The sequence below is a fragment of the Odocoileus virginianus genome, chromosome 23 (genome assembly GCF_023699985.2).
Source record: "Odocoileus virginianus isolate 20LAN1187 ecotype Illinois chromosome 23, Ovbor_1.2, whole genome shotgun sequence".
Taxonomy (NCBI): Eukaryota; Metazoa; Chordata; class Mammalia; order Artiodactyla; family Cervidae; genus Odocoileus; species Odocoileus virginianus.
In genome coordinates this window covers 3,627,742-3,649,331 of record NC_069696.1, presented here as the reverse complement: position 1 = coordinate 3,649,331, position 21,590 = coordinate 3,627,742, and the positions used below count along the sequence as shown (strand labels likewise).

The following is a 21,590-nucleotide window of genomic DNA, read 5'->3' as shown; positions in this document are numbered from 1 at the left end:
CACTTGAGCTGTGGAAGGGCCTCTCAGGGCCTCCACCAGGTCATTCTAAGAGGGAATGATCATTTAGGCTAGTGCTAAGTGGGGCCTGTGGGTCAGTGCTGATGATGGTGACATAGATCCAGAGTAGATAGTACACATTCAGAAATGTTTGCAGTGGGGCTTCCCTGGGGGTCCTCAGATGGTAAAGAATATGCCTGCAATGCAGGATTCCCAGGCCCGATCCTTGGGTCAGAAAGATCCTCTGGAGAAGAAAATGGCAACCCATTCCAGTATTCTTGCCTGGGAAATCCCCGTGGACAGAGGAGCCTGGTGGGCTACAGTCCACGGGGTCATGGGGAGTCGAACATGACTCAGCGCCTAACACGCTAACAGTGGCTGGGACTCTGCGCTCTCGCTGCCAAGGGTCTGGGTTCCATCCCTGGTCATGGAATTAAGATCCCACAAGCTGTGCAGCATGGCCAAATAAATATATAAAATTTAAAAAAATGTAAAAATAGAGGGAACTATTTGCAATGTTGACGTGGCTCTCTTAAGGTAGTGTGGTGTTTCCTGGGGAAAGCATGAAGGGGGTCATGGATCCTGGTGGCTGGAACCAAAGAGTTTCTTTGTGACTTCTTGAAGCTGAAGGACTTGTCTTGTGGATCAGGGCATCAGCCAGTTTGGATGTTGCTGGAATCTCCAGGTGGTTCTCCAGGGGTGAAAGCTGGGATTGTTCCTCCCGAGCATGACCACCTAAGGGCCCAGGATGGGCTGGAAATGAAAGGCCTGGCACTTGCCACAGATTGGTTAGGAAGCGCTGCCCTCAGCATCCCAACCTGACCGTATCCCGGGAAGAAACTTTGGGGGTTTCTTGGGAGAAGCTGCAGGCTCAGACTTGATGTGGGAAGTTGAGAACAGGCTCAACTTTGAGAATGCAGGCTCAAGGAAAGTTCAAGAATTCTGAGGGGACTTGGAATGAGGAAGGTTTGCAGGCATGGGAAGTTAGCAGGGAGCTTGGGGTCTGCGCTGGGAGGATGTGGGGATGGTTTGGGGTTAGGCTGGGAGAGCAGATGGCTCCTTGAGGTCCCCTGGGTGATGACACAAGGAAATACTAGGTTTCTGGGAAGGACAGAGGGGAGAGTGAGCTTACTCATGTGAGCCATTGGAGGTTTGGAGGTGCATGATGGGGGTGCTGAGGAGAAATTTAGGTTTTATTTGGAAGACGAGAAGGACGCTTGGATGGGTGTCGGGTACGGACTCAGTTTCAGGGTTTGCTGGAGGAAGCCACAGGGAAGCCCAGGGGAGAGGGGGTGTCTGGGTTACAGGAGGCTGAGGGGGGCCATGGGATTCGGTTGATGGGGATCCATGGACCCTGGGGTCTTGCCAAAGGGGGTGTCCCAGTTTTATATCACAAAAAAGTGGCCCAGGCTCCATCAGCTCACAAGCATTCTGTGTCACGAGGAAGTTTTTTTTAGTATTTATTTTTATTTTTTTCCAAACTTAAAATTTTTATTTTCTATTGGGGTATAACTGATTAACCATGGTGTTAATCTAAGGGACTCAGTCACACATATACAAGTATCCATTCTCCCCTAAACTCCCCTCCCATCCAGGCTGCAACATAACGTGAGCAGAGTTCTCTGTGGTATATAGTAGATCCTTGTTGGTGACCCATTTTAAATATAGCAGCGTGTACATGACCTTCCTGAAGTCCGTATCTGTCCCTTCCTCCCCATCCTTTCCCCGCTCTGGCAACCATAAGTCTGTTCTTGAAGTCCATGGATCTTTCTGTTTTGTAAGTAAGGTTTTGTGAGTAAGTTCATTTATGTCATTACTCAGCCATTAAAAAGAATGAAATCATGCCATTTGCAGCTTGGCTTCCCAGGTGGCTCAGTGGGTGAAGAATCTGCCTGCCAATGCAGGAGGTAAAAAAGATGTTGGTTCGATCTCTGGGTCGGGACGATCCCCTGGAGGAGCGCATGGCAACCCGCTCCAGGATTCTTGCCTGGGAAATCCCATGGACACCGGAGCCTGGCCGGGCTATACAGTCCATGGAGTCACAAAGAGTGAGACATAGCCGAAGCTGAGCACGCACGCCGCCACATGGATGGACCTCAGGGGTGTCACCTGGAGAGAAGTAAGTCAGAGAGAGAAGGAGAATATCATATGACATCTCCTACATGTGGAATGTAAAAGGGAAGGAGAATGTTTGCAAACATCTCTCGACCTGTCCCCTGAAGGCTTGCTTCTTGGTGCCAAGACCTTCCCTGGCTCAGCTTCTCCGGCTCTGTCAGTGCCAAGGCAGCGTGCCCACTCTGAGGGGCTCGTGGGGGGTCTGAGCTCAGAGCCCCTGCCCCAGCTCTTGTCAGCCTCACTCCAGATGGTTTTTCTAGCCCATCCGGCCCCCACCACAGCAGTGATGGATGCCCGGCCTGCCCGGAGAGTGTCCCGGAGTCTCTGCCAGCTCCCCTCCCCTCCCCTTTGCCCTGACTCTACTCCTCAGGGTCCCACACGTCTTTTGGGGTTCAACTGGAGCCCTGCTTGCTCGAGGAAGCTTCGTGTGACCTTGTCCTCCCCAGGTGATCATGGCGTTTCCCCTGCTCCCTCGCCTGCCCCTGGCCTGCCTGGCGCAGTTCTGACCTGACCTTCCTGTGTGCACATGCCTGCCCAGCGGGGCCTGCACAGATCGAACACCCTGTCTTAGGTGCTTGAGTGTCTGAAGGCGTCTCTCTGAGTTGGGGGCCCACCCTTCACACACACCACCCACCCCGCCATGGTCCCCTGGTCTGGCCCAGGCTCACTCTGCAGACCTTACAGGGCAGCTCTCAGAAGAACAGCCCTGCCCACGAACAAGTCACTGCCTTGGGTGGGCAACTGGGGCACAGGGGCCCTCCCCACGCTGCTCAACAAGGGCTGGTAGCATTCATCCACGGTGGGGGCTGATGGCTCCTCTCCTTGGGACCAGCCGTTTCCCTGTATTTCCCACCATGCCTGATGCCCACTTTCTCCATCTGGCCCTCGTCTGGCCTGTCCCACGTGGCCGGCAGGTGAATAGCAAGATGTGGTGTCAGGGGACTTCCCTGGGAGTCCAGTGACTAAGACTCTGCTCTCCCAATACAGGGACCCCGGGTTTGATCCCTGGTCAGGGAACTAGATTCCCCATGCTAGAATTAAAGATTCTGCATGCTGCAACTAAAGATTCTGCATGCTGCAACTAAAGTTTCCACATGCCACAACTAAGATCTGGAGTAGCTGAATAAATAAATAAATATTAAAAAAAAAAAAAAAGCTGTGGTTTCAGACAACATGCCAAAGCTGAAATGGGGGTCGATGCTCCCAGGATCCCGTGAGAGGTGCGCTTCATGGATGGGGAAGGGGCTGACCCACACTTTCTGGAGGCAGAGAGCTGCTGACTGCTGATCGCTGCTCCTGGGTTGACACTACTCAGCGCATGCCCTTCTGGGGGGCCTGCCGCCTGCCACTCTGTCCCTTGCCCAGCCTTTTCTGGAGCACCCCCCGCCCCGACACACACATAACCACATACCCACACCATTCTCCCCTCTTAGTAGCTGAGTTTCCCTTCTTTGATGGGAGTCCCAGTGCTCCTTCCTTGGGAGTCACGTGGGGTTCGGGGTGCCTTCCGCCTTCCCCGGGCAGGGCTGAGTGGGTTCCCAGGCTGGTCCTCGCCACCGTAGGAAAGGGCTGCAGGATGAAAGGTGATCTATACATGTAAGGCGATGATTATTTATTTGACAGGGACAGCTGCCGGCAGCAGAGAATGTAATCTAGTAATCCTTTTGTGCGAATCGGATTGGAGGCTCAGCACGCAGCCTCCAACAGCCAGAGGCCCTGCCCCCTGCCCCCCGCCCCTCCCCGCCCTGCTCTCCTGCATGGTTGTGGGCACTCCTGCACCCGTGTTCCCTGGAGTGCGCACACGTGCGGCCAGCACACACACCAACACCCTCTTTCTTTTGTTTTTTGGGTCATTGTAAACATCTTATATAACCACAGTAGGAATCCAGATTGGTGTGCTGTCATTAACTCAACTAAAGAGTGTCTTTGAATTTTCCCACCAGCATCCTTTTTCTGTTCCCAGTCCCCACCTTGCATTTGATTGTCATGTCTCTTTTGAGGCCCCTCCAACCTGTGACCATGCCCTGGTGTTTCTTTGCCTTTTGTGGCCTTGATGGTCACTTTGTAGGAGGCTGGCGTTTCCTTGTGACTGGGGTGAGGTTGTGCATTTTTGGCAAGGATACTGTAGGTGGGGTGCTGGGTTCCCAGTGCATTCAGCCGTGGGACACACACATCAGTGTGTTTTTTTGGCTGCACTGGGTCTTTGTAGTAATTCATGGACTCAGTTGCCCCTTGGCATGTGGGATCCTAGTTCCCTGACCAGGGATTGAACCTGAGTCCCCTGCATTGGAAGGCTAATTCTTAACCACTGAACTGCCAGGGAAATCCCAGTCTTATTGCTGCTGATGTTAACCTTGGTGCTTAGAGATTATGCTGGCCAGGTAGCTCTTCAGTGAAGTTACTCTTTTTCACTTGGTAATGAATAGACGTCTTGTGGGGAGGCGCGTTGAGACTCTACAAATATCCTGTTTATCCTCCAGCTTTTACTGACTAATTTTAGCACCCATCAGTGGTTCTTTCCTAAAGTTGTTATTATTGTGGTGTCTGCCTAATGTTCATTTCCTATTTCCCTCATTTCCACTATACTGGTTAATTGGAATTCTCTTGGAAAGAGCTGGCCCTTCTCTTTCCTTTCTTCCTTCCTTTATTTATTTGCTAACTTATTAAGTGGTCTTTTATTATTAGAATCACAGTATTTATTTTTTAAATTATACAATATGTAACAAATGCATGGATATATGTTGTGTAATAAGGATCACGGATGTGTATTCTATCCTACAGCTTGTTGTTTAGTTGCTCAGTCGTGTCTGACTCTGTGACCCCGTGGACTGCAGCACTCCAGGCTTCCCTGTCCTTCATGATCTCCTAGAGTTCGCTCAAACCCATGTCCATCAAGTCAGTGATGCCATCCAATCATCTCATCCTCTGTCACCCCCTTCTCCTTCTGCCCTCAATCGTTCCCAGCATCAGGGTCTTTTCCAGTGAGTCAGTTCTTCGCATCAGGTGGCCAAAGTATTGGAGCTTCAGCCTCAGCATCAGTCTTTCCAATGAATATTCAGGATTGATTTCCTTCAGGATTGACTGGTTTGATCCCTTGCAGTCCAAGGGGCCATGGGATTGCCTTCTTTATATCCAGGGGTAAGGGCACCCCCATCTCAACACACCTCACTGAGTTGAGGGCTGGAGATTCCCACTGCTTATGGGGAAACTGAGTCCTGGGAAGAGAGAAGCATGCCAAATGCTTTTTGCCGATGGCATGTGCATAGCGAGGTTGGGAAGGGCCGGGACCAGGTGTCCTTGGCATCCCAGCCATCCTCTCAGCCAGGATCATCCTGTCCTGCTCTCTCCGCATGTTTGTGTCCAGATGGCTGTTGGGGGAGGCATGGCTGGCACCGGCCAAGGTGATGTATGACCACACGGGGCTCAGAGCAGAGAGGGCTCGGACATTAGGGGTGTCAGGCTGGGAGATGGGAAATTCAAGGCTTGGAGCCGGGGCCAGCATCACCTCCCCATGGTGCAGTGCTCTGAAGTCACCCGCGGTGGGCTTCATCCACACGGGTACACAGGAGGGGAGGCTTCTTGGCAGGCTGGAGAGACAGATGGGCTGCGGGCACCGGGCCTGGCCCCCCGGGCGAGCTGCAGGCCCTCGGGGCTTGGCGTGAGCTTCTGTGATCAAGCTCCTGCTGATGCGGTCATGAGGACCTCTCTCCACTTAGAAGCTGTGTGCCGGGCAGGACAGTTCCCTTGCTGGCCTCAGTCTCCTCGTTCATAACTTGGGAACAGTGTACCGGATGACCCTCTGGTCTTTGGGCCCTGACATCGCCCAGATTTATGATCTGCGGTCACTGGGAGAGTGGTGATTGGGTTGTGGCTGATGGCAAAGGGGCAGATGTGGCCCGGGATGGCAGAGCGTGGCTCTCCCCGCCTGAGGTCTCAGAGCTGAGCTGGCCCTGCAGTCAGGAAGACTTCTTGGAGGAGGTGGCCTCTGAAAAGGCAGAAAAGAGGACTTTTCTGCAAATATACTCTCTGCACATTCTGTTTGTCATGTTGTCCACCTCTCTGTCTTTCCTACAGGTATTTTTTGAGAACTTGCTTCCCAGGTGGCACAGTGGTAAAGTATCCACCTGCCAAGGCAGGCAGTAAAAGAGATAAAGGTTTGATCCCTGGGTCAGGAAGATCCCCTGGAGGAGGAAATGGCAACCCACTCCAGTATTGCCTGGAAAATGCAATGGACAGAGAGCCTGGCGGGCTACAGTCCATAGGGTCGTAAAGAGTCAGACACAGCTGAGCGACTAAGCACGCGTGCACACACACACACACACACACACACACACACACACACACACATCTGCAGTGCACCAGGTTCTGTGCTGTGAACAAGGTGAGTAAATTTCACTCAGGACCTGATGTCTAACAGAGAGGAAGGAAGACTTTAGACAAACCATTACAGGATTAATTTATGACACTTAGAATAATCTTGGATGCCTGCTTCTCTTCACGACTTTACTTCCCTGCCCCCTCCACTGTCTCCTTGCCCCTTCCTTATCCCGCTGTTTGGCTCTCTTCATCTCTTGAAAGCCAGGGCCTTCCCAAGGATCTGGGCTCTCTTGGGCCAGAAACTCAAGAAGCCCTGGGTCTTGACCTTCCTGCTTATGTGTTTGTGGCTTTCCTGGGAGAGGAGAGTGGCAGGGTCCCTCTTCCTGCACTGTGGTCTAGACTCTGTAGCCTCTGAGGGATAATAGGCCCTAAGCTTTGGAGTCAGACATTCTGGGTTTGTGTTCACACTGTGATCCTTAACAAACCCACATGAGTCACTCACCTTCTCTGAGCCTGAGCGTCCTAAAACCATCTGGAAGATGGGTTTACTTGTGCTTACCTTGCAGCAGTTTTAGGGGATCAAGTGGGAAAATGCAAGTGAAAGTAACTACCTTGGTGGTACCTTGAATATTGTCATTGTTCAGTTGCTAAGTTGTGCCTGACTCTTTGCAACCCCATGAACTACAGCATGCCAGGCTTTCCTGTTCTTCACCATCTCCTGGAGTTTGCTCAAACTTATGTCTGTTGGGGACGGCATCCCACCATCTCACCCTCTGTTGTCCCCTTCTCCTCCTGCCCTCAATGTTTCCCAGCATCAGGGTCTTTTCAAATGAGTTGGCTCTTCGCATCTGGTGGCCAAAGTATTGGGACTTCAGCTTCAGCATCAGTCCTTCCAATGAATATTCAGGACTGATTCCTTTAGGATTCACTGGTTTGATCTCCTCACAGTCCAGGGGACTCTCAAGAGTCTTTTCTAACACCACAGTTCAAAAGCATCAGTTCTTTGGCACTCAGCCTTCTTTATGGTCCAACTCTCATGTCCATTCATGACTACTGGAAAAACAATAGCTTTGAGTAGATGGACCTTTGTCGGTAAAGTGATGTCTCTGCTTTTTGATACACTGTCTAGATTTGTCATAGCTTTTCTTCCCAAGGCTGTAGTCAATGTCCGCAGTAATTTTAGAGCTGCCCCCCCCCCCAATATAGTAGGAGCTTGATTGCAAGTAGCTTTTGCCCCTTCCTTCCCCTCCATCTGGGTTTGCAGCCAGGTATTTTTGAGTCTGGGATGGAAGCAGAGGAGCCTGGCTCTCTGCAGGACATTCTTCAGCAGAAGCTGGGCAGCAGGAGGATGGCATGAGGGTGCCTCTGCTCTGGGGCAAAGTGCAGACCTCGCGTGAGGCAGGCCAGGAGTGCTCCAGGGGCCGGAGAGAATGGCAGGCGCCCCAGGCATCCTGAAAATGAAGTGTGTGTGACAGCTGCCCGCTGCTCACTGCCAGGTGCTGGGGCCAGGGAGACCCTTGCCGAGCTGGTGGGTCTGCTGCAGCCCCTCATCCTGGCGGTGTCTCCCCTGAAGCAGTGGGAAGTGGCCCCTCCCCATCTAGGTTTGCCCTCCCTCTCGCTCCCCGCTTCCTCCGCATTCCTTCTGAGCAACCTGGTCCCGTCCTGCCCGGGAGGACGGAGCATCTGCTCGACCAGAGCTTCAGAGTCAGAGACGTTCTCACTTGCCCCGCCCAGGGCACAGCCAGTGGTTCCGCATGGCCTCTGAGCATTTGAGGTATGGCTGGTGCACCCGAGGGACTGAGTTTTCTCTTTTTTTCAGCCTTAACTAGTCGAAATTTAAATTCAAGTGGCCGTGTGTTGCTCGTGGCCACCACATTGGACAGGACGGTTCTACATCAACAGTTTCCTCTTGCAGTGTTACCGCGGGGGTCCCCTTTAGTGTGAGATGTGCTGAGTGGGTGATATGCCCTTGGTGAGGTGTTGCTGAGCTGTGTGGAGGGCTTACATAGGTGTGGGGAGCATAGCTTGGCAGGGAAAGGGTGGCCCTTGGGGGTCTGATCTGGGCACATTTGGAGATTGAGTTAGGGTCTGCAGAGGGGGTGGGAAGGGAGAAGTCTGAAGGACTGCGTTTATCTGGGAGACGCAGCAGAACTAGGGGTGGTGTTCTGAGCGGGTCTCTTAGAGGAAAGGGGTGAAGGGGCTATATCCCAGGGTTATTGGCCAAAGGGCTGAGTGGGTTTCATAGGAGCTGGAGAAGACCCATAGACCATCGAGTCTAGCTCACTCCTCTTACTGATGAGGAAGCTGAGGCCCAGCACATATTGGGTGCCTGTTACAGACCACAGTGTGGTTCCTCTCCATCCAGAGTGGAAGTGTTAGTTGCTCTGTCATGTCCCTCCCTTTGTGAGCCCATGGACTGGAGCCCGCCAGGCTCCTCTGTCCATGGGGATTCTCCAGGCAAGAACACTGGAGTGGGTTGCATCCCCTTCTCTAGGGGATCTTCCCGACCCAGGAATTGAACCCAGGTCTCCTGAATTGCAGGCAGATTCTTTACCATCTGAGCCACCAGGGAAGCCATCTAAGTGAGGGCCACCCTACAAAGTAGAGAGTGTCATCCTCATTGTGCAGACAAGGCGACGAGAAATCAAAGTCACAAAGGTTTTTAGTGGAACCAAGAGTGGTCCCAAGTTTGTCAAGAGTCTCAAGCTTAATTTATGACAGAACCACTGGCCGCTGACCATCAGGCCAGCCCTCCACACCACAGGTCATTGTGTGGCCCTTCCTCTTGCTGGGAGGGGTCAGGACCCGGGCATTTACCTGCAGTGCCAGGTATAACCAGTCCGGTCCCACGCGGGTGGAGGATGTGGTCCGTTTGCAGCGAACACGGCCGGGCAGTGTGGGGCTGCCTGCTCCAGGGCCGGGATATGCGACTGCTGCTGAGTAGCCCTGCTCTGGGGGGATCTGGGGACACTCACTCACCTGGATGACCAGGAGGGCAGGGGGCGAGGTGGGAGGGGGCTCCTGGAGGAGGCTCCTTGTCTCTCCTTTCTCTCCAGCTCTGGCTGGACTCTGCCCAGGCAGGGGGCGGGCCCTCCCTCTGTCCAGCTGTTGTCCCCCGCTTCTCACTGCTGCAGCTGTCTCAGCTCCATCAATCTCATCCAGGGCTGGGAGGAAGGAGGGGGCCCGGGGAAGAGGGGGCCTCTTGGGTGTGTCCGGCCGAGGCTCCTCTGGCCCCTGCCTCTGAGCAGAGTCTCCAGCTGCCGAGGGAGGGGGCTGGAGTGCTGTGAGCTACCCCCCCACCCCAGGGCTCCTGGGTAAATTGTGGGCTGTGGGCGGCTCAAGCTTTCATCCCCCCAAGCAGGGCCACTCTTTTACTGAAAGGAATAGGGATGAATTCTTTCTTCACCTCCACCGGGAATCTCCTGCTGCATGCGGTACTTCTTACTTTACTGTCATTTTCATGAATAAATCAGGGAATGACCCCACCACCTTCAGGATGGGGAGGTGGGTTCAGGCTGGAGATGAAGGAGACAGGTCTTCCTTCTGGCCTGATGGTTTGATGTGGTGGGACTCTGGGGGATGTGAGCTGTCAAGAAACAGGTGGGCTTCGTCCTCTAGTCTGGGCAGGAGGCAGACAGGTGTCATTCCTGGCATCAGCCTCTCCTGCAGTCAAACGTGTGCCTGGCCTCATTCTCTCTTTCTCAGGAAGTTTAGCTGAGTCTCCAATACCTTAATACAGGCTCTAGTACCCTGCATTCTTCAGGTGCTAAAGGCAGGGGGTGAAAAGCGGAGTTAGCCCTCTTTATTGGGCAGACCTGTTTGCCAACCTACAAAATGGAGAGAGGCACTGCTACCTCGTTTCATTCCGACAGGTAGCAAACAGCATCTTGGCATAGAAAGTTGACTTGAGCTCTTTGGAAAATAGCTCTAGGAAAGAGTCACTTATTTTTGTTTTGATTTCTTAGCCTCATCCGGTCCTAGCTCAGGACCAAATGGGAGTCAGCCAAGTAACGTACATCCGTGATTCCAGACCTGGCGTTGAGCTGCAGACATCTGGGAGCCCTTGAATAATTCAGACTCCTGGGCCCCTCCACCCCGCCCAGAGCATCTGAGTCTCACACTGTGTCAGTGGGGCCGGAATCTGTATTTTGACAAGCTTTCCAGATGATTTCAATGCAAAGTGAGGTTTGGGACGGTCCAGGTCTTCCACCTTTTGGGGGGGAAGTCTGGCAAACAGATATTCCCAGTGCTTCTTTCCAAAGCGGGCGGGCCTGACTCCCAGGAGACTTCTTCACGTGTCAGTTCACAGATTCGTCCACTTGGCCCGCTGACACTGACCCAGTGTCTGCAGTGTGCTGGAGGCGGCTCCGGGCAGAGGGGTGCAGGCAGAATGGAGCCCCTTCTGTCTGATTGGGTTCTTGGCCAGAATTAGGGGCTTACCCACTCTTCCTACACCTATTGAACAAGAAAGAACCTCAGTTGCCCCTGCTCTGAGGCCCGCAGAGACCAAGGGGCTTGACTGAGGCCACCGGGGCAAGCTGGCTTACGTGGTGGTTGTTAAGAGCGGGGTCTGGAGGGGGCTGGGCTTCCTTTAGGAAAAACTGCACCTTGTAGCTCCTGGCGGGGTGTGGTCTCTCTGCACCCTCGAGGTGTGTGCAGATGATGCATTGGGCCTGGTTCCAGCCACGTGCCGTGGGTCCATGTCCAGGACTCCAGGTTCTTGCCTGCAGTGCAGGAATGATGTGCCCGCTTACTACAGGCTCTTAGCGGGAACTGTGTGCATGGTCCACACTAGGGGCTCAGGAGATGCTCGAATTTCTTCTCCACCATTTTATTTGGTCTCTGGAGCGAGGACAGCATTGTTTTTTGGCCTTAGTTTTCTGAACCCTGCTTCCAGCGGCGGAGGGGCGGGGAGGGAGTGGGGTGGGGTGGTGGGGGGTGGTCTGGAGCGAATTCCCACCGCAGGGCTGGGTTTCAGGGTGCCAAGTTCTGGCACTGCAGGGGGGTGCCTGCCGCCCCTTCCTCACCCTGGGCCTGGCCCTGCCTGGGGTGTCTAGCCCCTCGTCCAGGCCTTTGAACCCAATCCTCCCCACACAGCCCCATGCAAATTGCTGGAGTGCTCCGTGCCTTGATTCTCAGGAAGGCCCCCCCCCGCCCCCCCACCGTCCAAGCCTTTGTCCTTCCGCTCACATTAAACTCTGTCAACATTTTTTCCCAATGAAGTCCTTCCTCCCCGAGCACGGCTCCAGTCTACAGCCGGCTTCTCTGGCCAGGGACACAGTTGGATCGCAGTTGCTAGTGCTTCCTGGAGCTTAGATCCCTGAGGAGCTATAAACGTTCGGGAGTGTTCCTGGCCCCTCTTTCCTCCGGGAGGCCCGGGGCTGGCGTTACCTGTGTCCCTGGGGTCCGCTGCCAGTTGGAGTTTCTGAAACAGATTTGCCAGATTCCCGCCGCTGGGCACCACCCCCCACAACTGCACATCACGGAGCCGGAGGACCGGGGAGGGGGGATTTGGGTAACGGCTGGGCTGCATTCCTCCCATTCTTTTCTCACAGGAAAAAGTGCCTGGAAATAACCCCATGGGGATTGCTTACAGGAGGGGCCCGCCTGCCACCCGCCTCTCCAGCCCGTCCCCACCTCCTCCCCTCCTGGCAGATGCCCCCAGCTGGGCAAGTTCCAGGGGCTGCCAGTGCTGCTCTGTGGGCCTGATGGCCGGACCGTGTGGCCACCCTCTTCCCACCCTCGCTGGTAGGGAGCGTGGCCCCACCCCTGGGCACTTGCTCTGCCAACCCCAGGGGCTGGACCCAAAGGGGCGGCAGTGACTGAAACCTCCCTCCTCCCTCCCTCCCTTCCTTCTTTTTCCTTTCTTTCTTTTTTTTTAAATAAAAAAGCCAGTTTCAGGAACTGAGAAATGAAAGCCCGACAATTGAGTTTCAGTGCCTTTCCCTGCAAATGGGATGCCCTGTGGATGCAGGCTGCATTGAGGAGTCTTTTCCTCCTCCAGCTCTTGGTCCCACAGGGAATTCAGAGCAGGAAATCGCTCCCCTGGGAGTCTGAGCCTTTGGGTGGTGCGGGTAAGGGAGTTTCTCTCTCTTCTGAGGCCCCGGCTCTCAGTCATGGTTAACCATCAGCAGTGGGGGGGTACCCCACCTGTCCCCCCGTCTCTGGCCACTACGGGGTCAGGTCTTCTGGTGTTCACAGGACTGGAGCCTCAGACCTGCCCTCACCTGGAGGCTCTCCATGGCGTCTGGGTTGATGCTGTGCTGGGCCTGCCTTCTAGACGGTGCTTGGGTGCTTCCTCTGCTCTGAATTACCAGCCCCCTCCCTAGACCTGGCTCCTGAGTCTACAGTGATGGGCATGGTGAAATGTGTATTTTAAAGAAAAGAACGAGTGAGGGACAGGCCTGTCCGGAGGCCCCAGAACCTCTCTTTCCTGACGTGGCATCAGAAGACAGGCTCTGAACCCACCAATGGCAGAGCAGCAGAGGGTGGCCTCAAGGTGTCAGCTGGGTCAGAGGAGCTGAACTCCCCTTTACCTTGTAGAGTGGGGGCGGTGGGTACAGGGGGGCCTCCTTTAAAGACCCCAGCTTTTCACTCCTGGACCTGTATGTGACCCCCAGGGACCCCTGGGGAAAGGAGTCATGCCTGATCTCATCACTCTGTGGTTGCGCTGTACTCAACTCAATTTGGGATCAGGAGAGGGATGGGTATTAAAAAAATTACTTATTGCATAAATAATGCTGTGCAAAAAGAATACAAATCAAAGGAAGAGAGAGAAAAAAAAGGAGCCTCACAGACCTGCCACCTTGACAAATCAACTTTCCATTTTCCACCATGCCTTTAGTCTGTACTTAGTTGCAGATGTAATTTTTACATGGTTATAGTCACAATGTGAGTAGGTTTTTGCATTCTGTTTGCTTTATTTAATATTCTCCCATAATCATCACAATTAGACTTTTAAGTGGCTGAGTTTGAGTTTTTATCAATCTTCCCATCGTTGGACATTAAGTTTGTTCAGGTTTTAATATACCTAAATAATCATGCATTAATAGTACTTCCAAATAAAACTGCATTAATATGCATTGATATATTAATATTATATGTGTTTGTCTGTGTCTGTCTCTTCTCTTTCTCTCCTTTTCTTCGTCTCTCCTCCCTTTAAAAATTTTTTTTTAATTGGAGGATGCTAGCTTTATAATATTTTGTAGGTTTCTGCCATACAACAACATGAATCAGCCATATGTAAACACACATCCCCTCCCTCTTAAACCTCCCTCCCCGTTTCTCCCCGTCTTGTATGAGTCAAACAGCGGGCACTTTTTCCCAGCGTAATGGGAGATCTTGTTCTGGGCTGTGAAATGCCAGCTTGCAGTCAGGTGCCTGAGGGCAGACATAGGACTCAGATTTTCGTCTAAGTCTGACCTTGAAACCACCCAAGGCAGTGAGTTAGAAGGCGGAGTCCCTGTTTTAGAGGCTTGTTGCTGAGGCCGCTGTCCAGGGGTATGGATTTCCACCGTGTATGTTTCACTGTGGGAGTGATTCCTAAGAGGCCCCCCCCCACTTCCACAGCAATAGAAGTAGATCCAGCGCTCACCCTCGGGGTGAGCTTATGATCGGAAGTGAACACAGCACAGCTTCGGTTCCATCAGCCACACTGGACACAGTGCTGCAGATTCAGGTGCGTGACATAGGCCTCGCCCCCCACCCCCCACCCATGTGAGGACGCACCTGGTGTTCAGGGCCTGCTGCCACGTCAGAAACAGCCTGGTACTGCCCGAGCCTCCGTTTCTCAAGGGAAGCCCGCACCCCTGACTTGAGGGGTAAAATCTGATTTTTAACTGTTGGCAACTAATTAAAAGAATTTAAAATGCGACACAGCCAGAATGAAATACACGTGCCGTTAGGCTGCCAGTTTGAGCCCCTGCTTTCTGTGTGTGTCTGGTCCCTGGTTATGTTGGCCCCGCCCCCCCCCCCCCCCCCCCCCATGTGCTGTGCGCTGTGCTTGGGGGCTTAGTCCTGTCTGACTCTTTTTCGACCCCATGGACTGTAGCCTGCCAGGCTCCTCTGTCCATGGGATTTCCCAGGCAAGAATACTGGAGTGGGATTGCCATTTCCTTCTCCAGGGGATCTTCCTGACCCAGGGATTGAACCCGCGTCTTTTATATCTCCTGCATTGGCAGGCGGGTTCTTTACCACTCGCACCACCTGGGATGACCATGAATCGTGTGGAAGGGAATGACCCGCGCCAGGAGCGTGATGCAGGAAGTGTCCTGTGATTGCTGACACTTCTTGAGACACAGACGCACCGTTCTGAAAGTGTCCGGTGGGGCTGTTGATCCTTTCCTGAGCGGGCAGGCGGTCCTTCCTCGGGCCTCCTCAGGAGGCTGCTCTGGGGTTAGAACTAACCAAGCCGTCCTGAAGGACGTGTTCTCTGTGCCCTGCCCAGTGTGTGCTGAGACGGGAATGTCTGTCTGTCTGTCTGTCTGTCTGTCAGTCTCGAGCAAGAGACCACATCTTCATTTCCAAGGGCCCTGCCCAATGCAGAATGGGCACTGGAGTTGGGACCAGGTGGGAACTGGCTGAGCCGGGGAGGGAGGACTTGGCCCCTGGGGCGGTCAGCGGGTGCTCACCGGAGGTGGGTTGCCGATCCCCCGCCCCGCTGAGAGCCGGAGGGACCACAGAGGGGGTCTGCGTGAGGTGCTTTGATCTCCTCGGGAAAGAGAAGGTCTTGAAGCCACCGTTTCGTTTTCTCCTTCCCCAGCTGACAGCCCTGACGTACGAGCCTAGTGATACTTAAGAAATACGACTTGCTGGAGAAATAAACACCCTGTGTTATTCATTATTTATTGAAGAAACAAAGCTTTCCTCGGCTGGGAGGTTTCAGATCACCGACAGTGTCAGCTCCCATTTCCCTCTGTTAATAACAGGTTGGTGTCCTTCCTGTGGTATCGGGAGCTCCAGATGCGCCTGGAGGCTCCTCTGGCAGGAGTGACTGCTGAGGGGATGGGCGTCCAGGGTGGGGGGTGCCTGGGTCCAGAGCCTGTCATGGGGCCCTGCGCTGGGCACTCTGCACCCTCTCACGTGGCCCCCTCCAGGACAGGGGGGGCAGTGGTTAGGAGGGGGTGCTGACCCTGCCCACCGTCTCTGGAGAGGACAGTCTCCCAGAATCTGGAATCAGGGAGAGATGGACTTTGCTTCTAAGAATTGAGTAGAGTCCAGGGACCGAGAGCATCGTGAGGATGTGACCGTAGGTGAGCGGTGGAGCAGGGCTGGACCCGCTGGGAGCACTTTCTGGAGGAGAAGGCCCTAGCTGATGGGAGGCCTAGCTGATTGAGAGCTGCCACATTTTGACCTGGAGTAAGTACAGTACGGCTACCCTTGGGTATCCAGGGATGGGGTTCCAGGAATCTCCCAGATGGCAAAATCTGCAGGTGCTTGAGTCTCTTTGATAAAATGGCATAGAATTTGCAAATAACCTGTGCACATTCTGCTGTATACTATAAATCATAAATCATCTCTGCATGCGGGCGTGCTCAGCCACTTCGGTCATGTCTGACTCTGTGACCCCACGGACTGTAGCCCGCCAGGCTCCTCTGTCCATGGGATTCTCCAGGCAAGGATACTGGAGTGGGTTGCCATTTCCTTCTCCAGGGGACCTTCCCCACCCGGGGATTGAACCTTTGTCTCTTAGGTCTCCTGCTTTGACAAGTGGGTTCTTTACCACTAGCGCCACCTGGGAAGCCCATACACAATGTAAATTCTATATCAGTAGCTACCAGTGTGCAACAAATTCAACTTTCTGGAATTAAAAAAAAATTTTTTTTCCAATCCATGATTGCTTGAATCCTGCAGCTTCTGAAGGCCAGTGGTATCGATACAGGTGATACCCTTGCAGTATCAGGCACGAGTTCTCCCCACTGAGCCTCAGGCAAGCGGGTGAGAGATTGGAGAGCAGGGTTATTTCCACCCCATGCACACTGGTGTGTATAGTTTGAGAATGGGAGTTTTCATGTGATATCACTCTTGTGAAATCTCAAATATGACACGAATGAACTTGTCTTTGAAACAGAAACAGGCTCACAGACACAGAGAATAGACTTCTGGTTGCCGCGAGGGAGGGAGCTGGGGAGAGAAGAAATGCGAGTTTGGGATTAGCAGATGCAAACTATTATGCGTAGGATGGATAAACAACGAGGCCCCACAGTATAGCACAGGGAGCTGTATTCAATATCCTGTGATAAACCATAGTGGAAAATAAAATGAAAAAGAACGTGTATGTGTGTGTGTGTGTGTGTGTGTGTGTGTAACTGAACCACTTTGCTGTAGCAAACACTGTACATCAACTATACTTCAATTAAAAAACAAAATAATTTTTAAAAAAAAGAATGGGGGTTTCGAAACCAGACAGGGTTTCCTGACTTTGATTAACTTGTTTAACGTCTGAACCCCGGTTTCTCCATCTGTGGAACGGGGGAGACTAATGCTCCTCTCCCAGGAGGTTTTGTGAGGGCAAAGCCACTAAAATAGTCGCTGGCACAGAGTAGACGCGGGATAACTGCTAGTCGCCGTCACCGTAGACTGAGCAGCGGAAGCCGGGACAGGCCGTGTCTTGCTCAAGGTCACAGACCTGGGGGGGGACAGCAAGGGCTCGAAGCCAGGCCTTTCGACCTCTTGTGCCGAGTCCTCCCCTCCTCCGTGTTGGTAAAGAATCTGCTTGCAATGCAGGAGACCCCAGTTTGATTCCCGGGTCAGGAAGATCCCCTGGAGAAGCAATAGACTACCCACTCCAGTATTCTTGGACTTCCCTTGTGACTCTGCTGGTAAAGAATCTGCCTGCAATGTGGGAGATCTGGGTTTGATCCCTGGGTTGGGGAGATCCCTTTGAGAAGGGAAAGGCTACCCACTCTAGTATCCTGGCCTGGAGAATTCCGTGGACTTCCATGGACCCTAGGTACTCTCTTCCATGGACTCTGTGGAATTCCTTAGAGTCTGTGGGGTTGCAAAGAGTTGGACACGACTGAGTGACTTTCTCTTCACTTCATTTCCCCTCCTCTGAGTCCCTGGCCCTTTCTTCCCCACCCCCGAAGAGACGGAGGCTTGGCGGGACTTGGGCAGGCAGGCCCAGCACCGTCCAGGTGCCTCGATGCCTGAATTGCACATTACAGGCTGCGCCCCTGCTTACCTCTGATTATAGGGTGCTGATGGAGCAGCACGCCCTGATGAAAATGACGAATAGAAACGTACTGGGGCTTTTGTTCACCAAGCAACTCCATTGTGTCTCTCTCCCTTCCCCCTCCCTCCCTTTACCGCCTGAAAAAACACAAGAAATGGAAAAGATGAAGGGCTGTCAGCACCGGATCACAACACGGGCTCCAGGAGTTGGCGGCTTTTCAGGGCCTGCAGAGAGTCCCCTCAACTTCTTGCTTCCTAAATTAAATTACAATGAATTCGAGAGCACCCCTCTTGGAAGTAGGGAGTTTCTGGGGTCCGGTTCCCATTGAGTCTTTTGTTCTGCTTGCTTCGTCCCCATTCTCCCCTTCCTGTGAATGCCTCATGCAAGAGCCAGTGAAGTGACCACCAGCCGTCTGCTGGCTGTGCTCGAATCCCCTTCCCCTAGCCCGGCTCAGGTGACATCCCACCCTTGCCCAGAACCTTCGGCAGCTCAGTCACAAGCTCAGGTCTGTGCTTCTGGGCATAGCGGGCAGGCTGTTGGGAACCTGACCTTGGTGTCCCTTTGCTGGGTATCCCCTGCCGCTCCTGGAACAAAGCTTCTGCTTCCGTTGCTCTGGCCAGCTTGCTGTTTGCTGAACGGGTCTGGAAATGACCTGCCTGGGGTCACGCATTTCCTTTGACTTGGAAAGCCCTCAGCCCAGTGGACTCAGGCCTGTGCTTCAAGGATTAGCTGAAGTGCCAACTCTTCTGGAAACCACATCTCTCCCAGGAACATGCTCCTGTTTCTCCTGGCAGACAACAGATATGAAATGAGTGTGGAACTCTCTCCCGGACTGTGCGTGTCACAGCGTGACTCTTTCAGGGCCTCCTTGGAGCTGTGCTGTCTGCCCCCTGTCCCCACAAATTGTGGAGTGTGCTTGCTTCTTAATTGCACATGATCTAGCTTCTTAGGCATTTTTCTTCTTAACTGTAATGTTCTCGTACTTTCCCCATGGTTTAGTTTGGGGTTAGGAGGCGAAGATGGCAGGAGGGTATAGTAGGTGGAGCCCCACACTTGGAGTAGGAGCCTCTCGCTTGGCCTCTGACATGCTGGGGTTCAGGGCAAGCAACTCCCCTTCTCTGGGCCCCGGTTCCCCAGTTGTAAAGTGTATGGTTGAATTACCTGGCTCTAGGCTTTGTGGTTGGATGGCATCACAGACGCGATGGACGTGAGTTTGAGTTGGCTCCAGGAGTTGGTGATGTACAAGGAAGCCTGGCGTGCTGCAGTCCGTGGGGTCTCAAAGAGTCGGACATGACTGAGAGTCTGAACTGAACTGAGGCTTTGTGAGGGATTTCTAAATATAGTTATACGTGTGTGCTTGCTAAGTCGCTTCAGTCATGTCTGACTCTTTGTGACGTTATATACTGTAGCCTGCCAGGCTCCTCTGTCCATGGGATTCTCCAGGCAAGAATACTGAAGAGGGTTGCCATGCCCTCCTCCAGGGGATCTTCCTGACCCAGGGATCTAACCCACATTTCTTATGTCTCTTGCATTGCCAGGTGGGTTCTTTACCACTAGTGCTGCCTGGGGAGCCCAAATATAGTTGTATTGAGATATAATTCGCATACCATAGAATTCTCCCATCGTTACAGACTGCGCTGTGGCCCTTCTAAGTTCATATGTCAAAGTTGTAACCCCTTGGACTTCCAAATGTGACCATATTTGGAAATAGGGTGTTTAAAGAGGTGATTAGGGCTTCCGTCATAGCTCAGTTGGTAAATCATCTGCCTGCAGTGCAGGAGACCTGGGTTCGATTCCTGGGTTGGGAAGATCCCTGGAGAGGAAATGGCAACCCACCCCAGTGCTCTTGCCTGGAGAGTCCCATGGACAGAGGAGACTGGCAGGAACAGTCCAGGGATCACAAGAGTCGGACACGACTTAGCCACTAAACCACCACCAGAGAGGTGATTAAGGTTAATGAAGTCATGAGGGTGCATCCTAATCCAATATGGTTAGTGTCCTTGGAGAGATAATCAGGACACAGACACGCTCAGAGGAGGGACCATATGAAGACATGGGAAGAAAAAGGCTGTCTGCAAGCCGAGGAGAGGGGTCTCAGGATGAAATCAAACCTGCCACCTTGGTGGCACCTTGGTCTTGGATTTCTAGGCTCCAGGATCAGGAGAAAATAGATGTATGATGCGTAAGCCACCCAACCTGTGGTCCTCTATTGTTGCTGCACGAGTGAACCAATCCAGCCGTTTCACGTACGACTCAGTGGTTTATATGTTTCCAAGGTTGTCTAACCATCACCTGTCTATTTTTGAGTGTTTTATCATCCCCTAAATCCCCCACCCTCCATTAGTAGTCATCCTTCATTTCTCCCCAACCCCTATTCCACCTCCAGCCCTGGGCGACCACTGATTGGTGTCTCTACAGACTTGTCTATTCTGGACATTTCTTGGAAGTGGGGTCTTTTGTGACTGGCTTCCTTTATTTAGCATGACGTTGTCCATGTTGTAGCAAGTATCATACTCCGTTCCTTTTTATTGCTCGACAGTGATTCACTGGATGGGTATGCCACCTTTTGTTTAGCCATTCATCACTTGATGGACATTTGGGTTATTCCAATTTTTTGGCTATTATGAACAATGCTGTAGTGAACATTTGTGTACAAGCTCATATGTGGACATGTCATAATCTCTCGTGGTTATGTACCTTGGAGAGGAATTGCTGGGTTATATGGCAATGCAGGAGACTCTGTTTCGATTTCTGGGTCGGGAAGATCCTCTGGAGAAGGGATAGGCTACCCACTCCAGTATTCTTAGGCTTCCCTTGTGGCCCAGCTGGTAAAGAATCCACCTGCAATGTGGGAGACCTGGGTTCCATCCCTGGGCTGGGAAGATCCCCTGGAGAAGGGAAAGGCTACCCACTCCAGTATCCTGGCCTGGAGAATTCCATGGACTGTATAGTCCATGGGGTCACAAAGAGTCGGACACTACTGAGTGAGTTTCACTTTCACTTTTCGTGGGAACTCTGGGCTTCACTCTTTTGAGGAACCGCCCAACTATTTTCCAAAGCAGCTGCACCATTAAGTATGCCCACCAGCAACGTGTATAGGATTCTGGTTTCTCCATTGTCAACACTTGTTATTGTCTGTCTTTTTGTAGCCATCCTAGTGGGTGTGAAATGGTATCTCATTGTGGTTTTGATTTGCATTTCTCTGGTGATGAATAATGTTGAGCTTCTGTTCATGTACTTATTTGCCATTTGTATAGGAATATCTATTAATATGCACTATTTTTAAATGGAGTTGTCTTTTAATTATTGAGCTGTAAGAGTCCTTTATATATCTACCCTTATCAGATCTGCAAATCAGTTCTCACATTCTATGCCTTGTCTTTTCATTTTCGTTTTCTCGGTGCTCTCATTTGCAGCATAAAAGTTTTTAATTTTGATGAAGCCCAAGTTATCTAATTTTTCTTGTAATACTTTTGCTTCTGGTGTATCTAAGAAACCATTGCCTAGTGCAAGGTCACAAAGATTTATTCCTGTGTTTTCCTCTAAGAGTTTTGTGGTTTTAGTTCTTACATATATATCCCTGATCCCTTTTGAGTTAGGTTTTGTCTATGGTGTGAGGTAGGGATCCAGCTTCATTGTTTTGTGGGTGGGTAAGTGGAGGTCCAGCACCATTTGTTTAGGTGGCTGGGACCTCAGGGGTCCCTTAGAGCAGCCCACCGTCTGAGGAGGAAATGTGGGTGTGGTGAGAGCAGAGCCTGGCCCAGGGAAAGTGCTCAGGGCACCGGCACCCACACACAGCCTCCAGCCTCTGCTGGACAATCTTTTGTGTTGAGATTTTATCAACCTGTATTTGTTTAACTTGCTCTCCACCACTTCTGGAATGGTGTCGTATGCAGCTGGGTGCTAAATCAGTGATCCTGTGATGGTGGAGGCTGGGGAGCTTCCATCGTAACAAGGTCATTCCTGGCTCACAAGACCTCCAGAACCG

The 21,590-nt window shown here is 52.4% G+C and overlaps 1 protein-coding gene across 2 annotated transcripts in view; it reads left to right on the top strand.

Moving 5' to 3' along the window:
- Positions 1–21,590, top strand: part of TSPAN9 (tetraspanin 9) — a 187,325-nt gene that overhangs the window by 54,721 nt on the left and 111,014 nt on the right. Inside the window, exon 2 of one of the 2 annotated variants that reach the window (XM_070453172.1) lies at positions 15,191–15,356. The exons of the other annotated variant lie outside the window; for it this stretch is intronic. The gene's annotated coding sequence lies outside the window, so the exon portion shown is untranslated. The remainder of the gene's footprint in view (positions 1–15,190; positions 15,357–21,590) is intronic. 2 annotated transcript variants of the gene reach the window in all.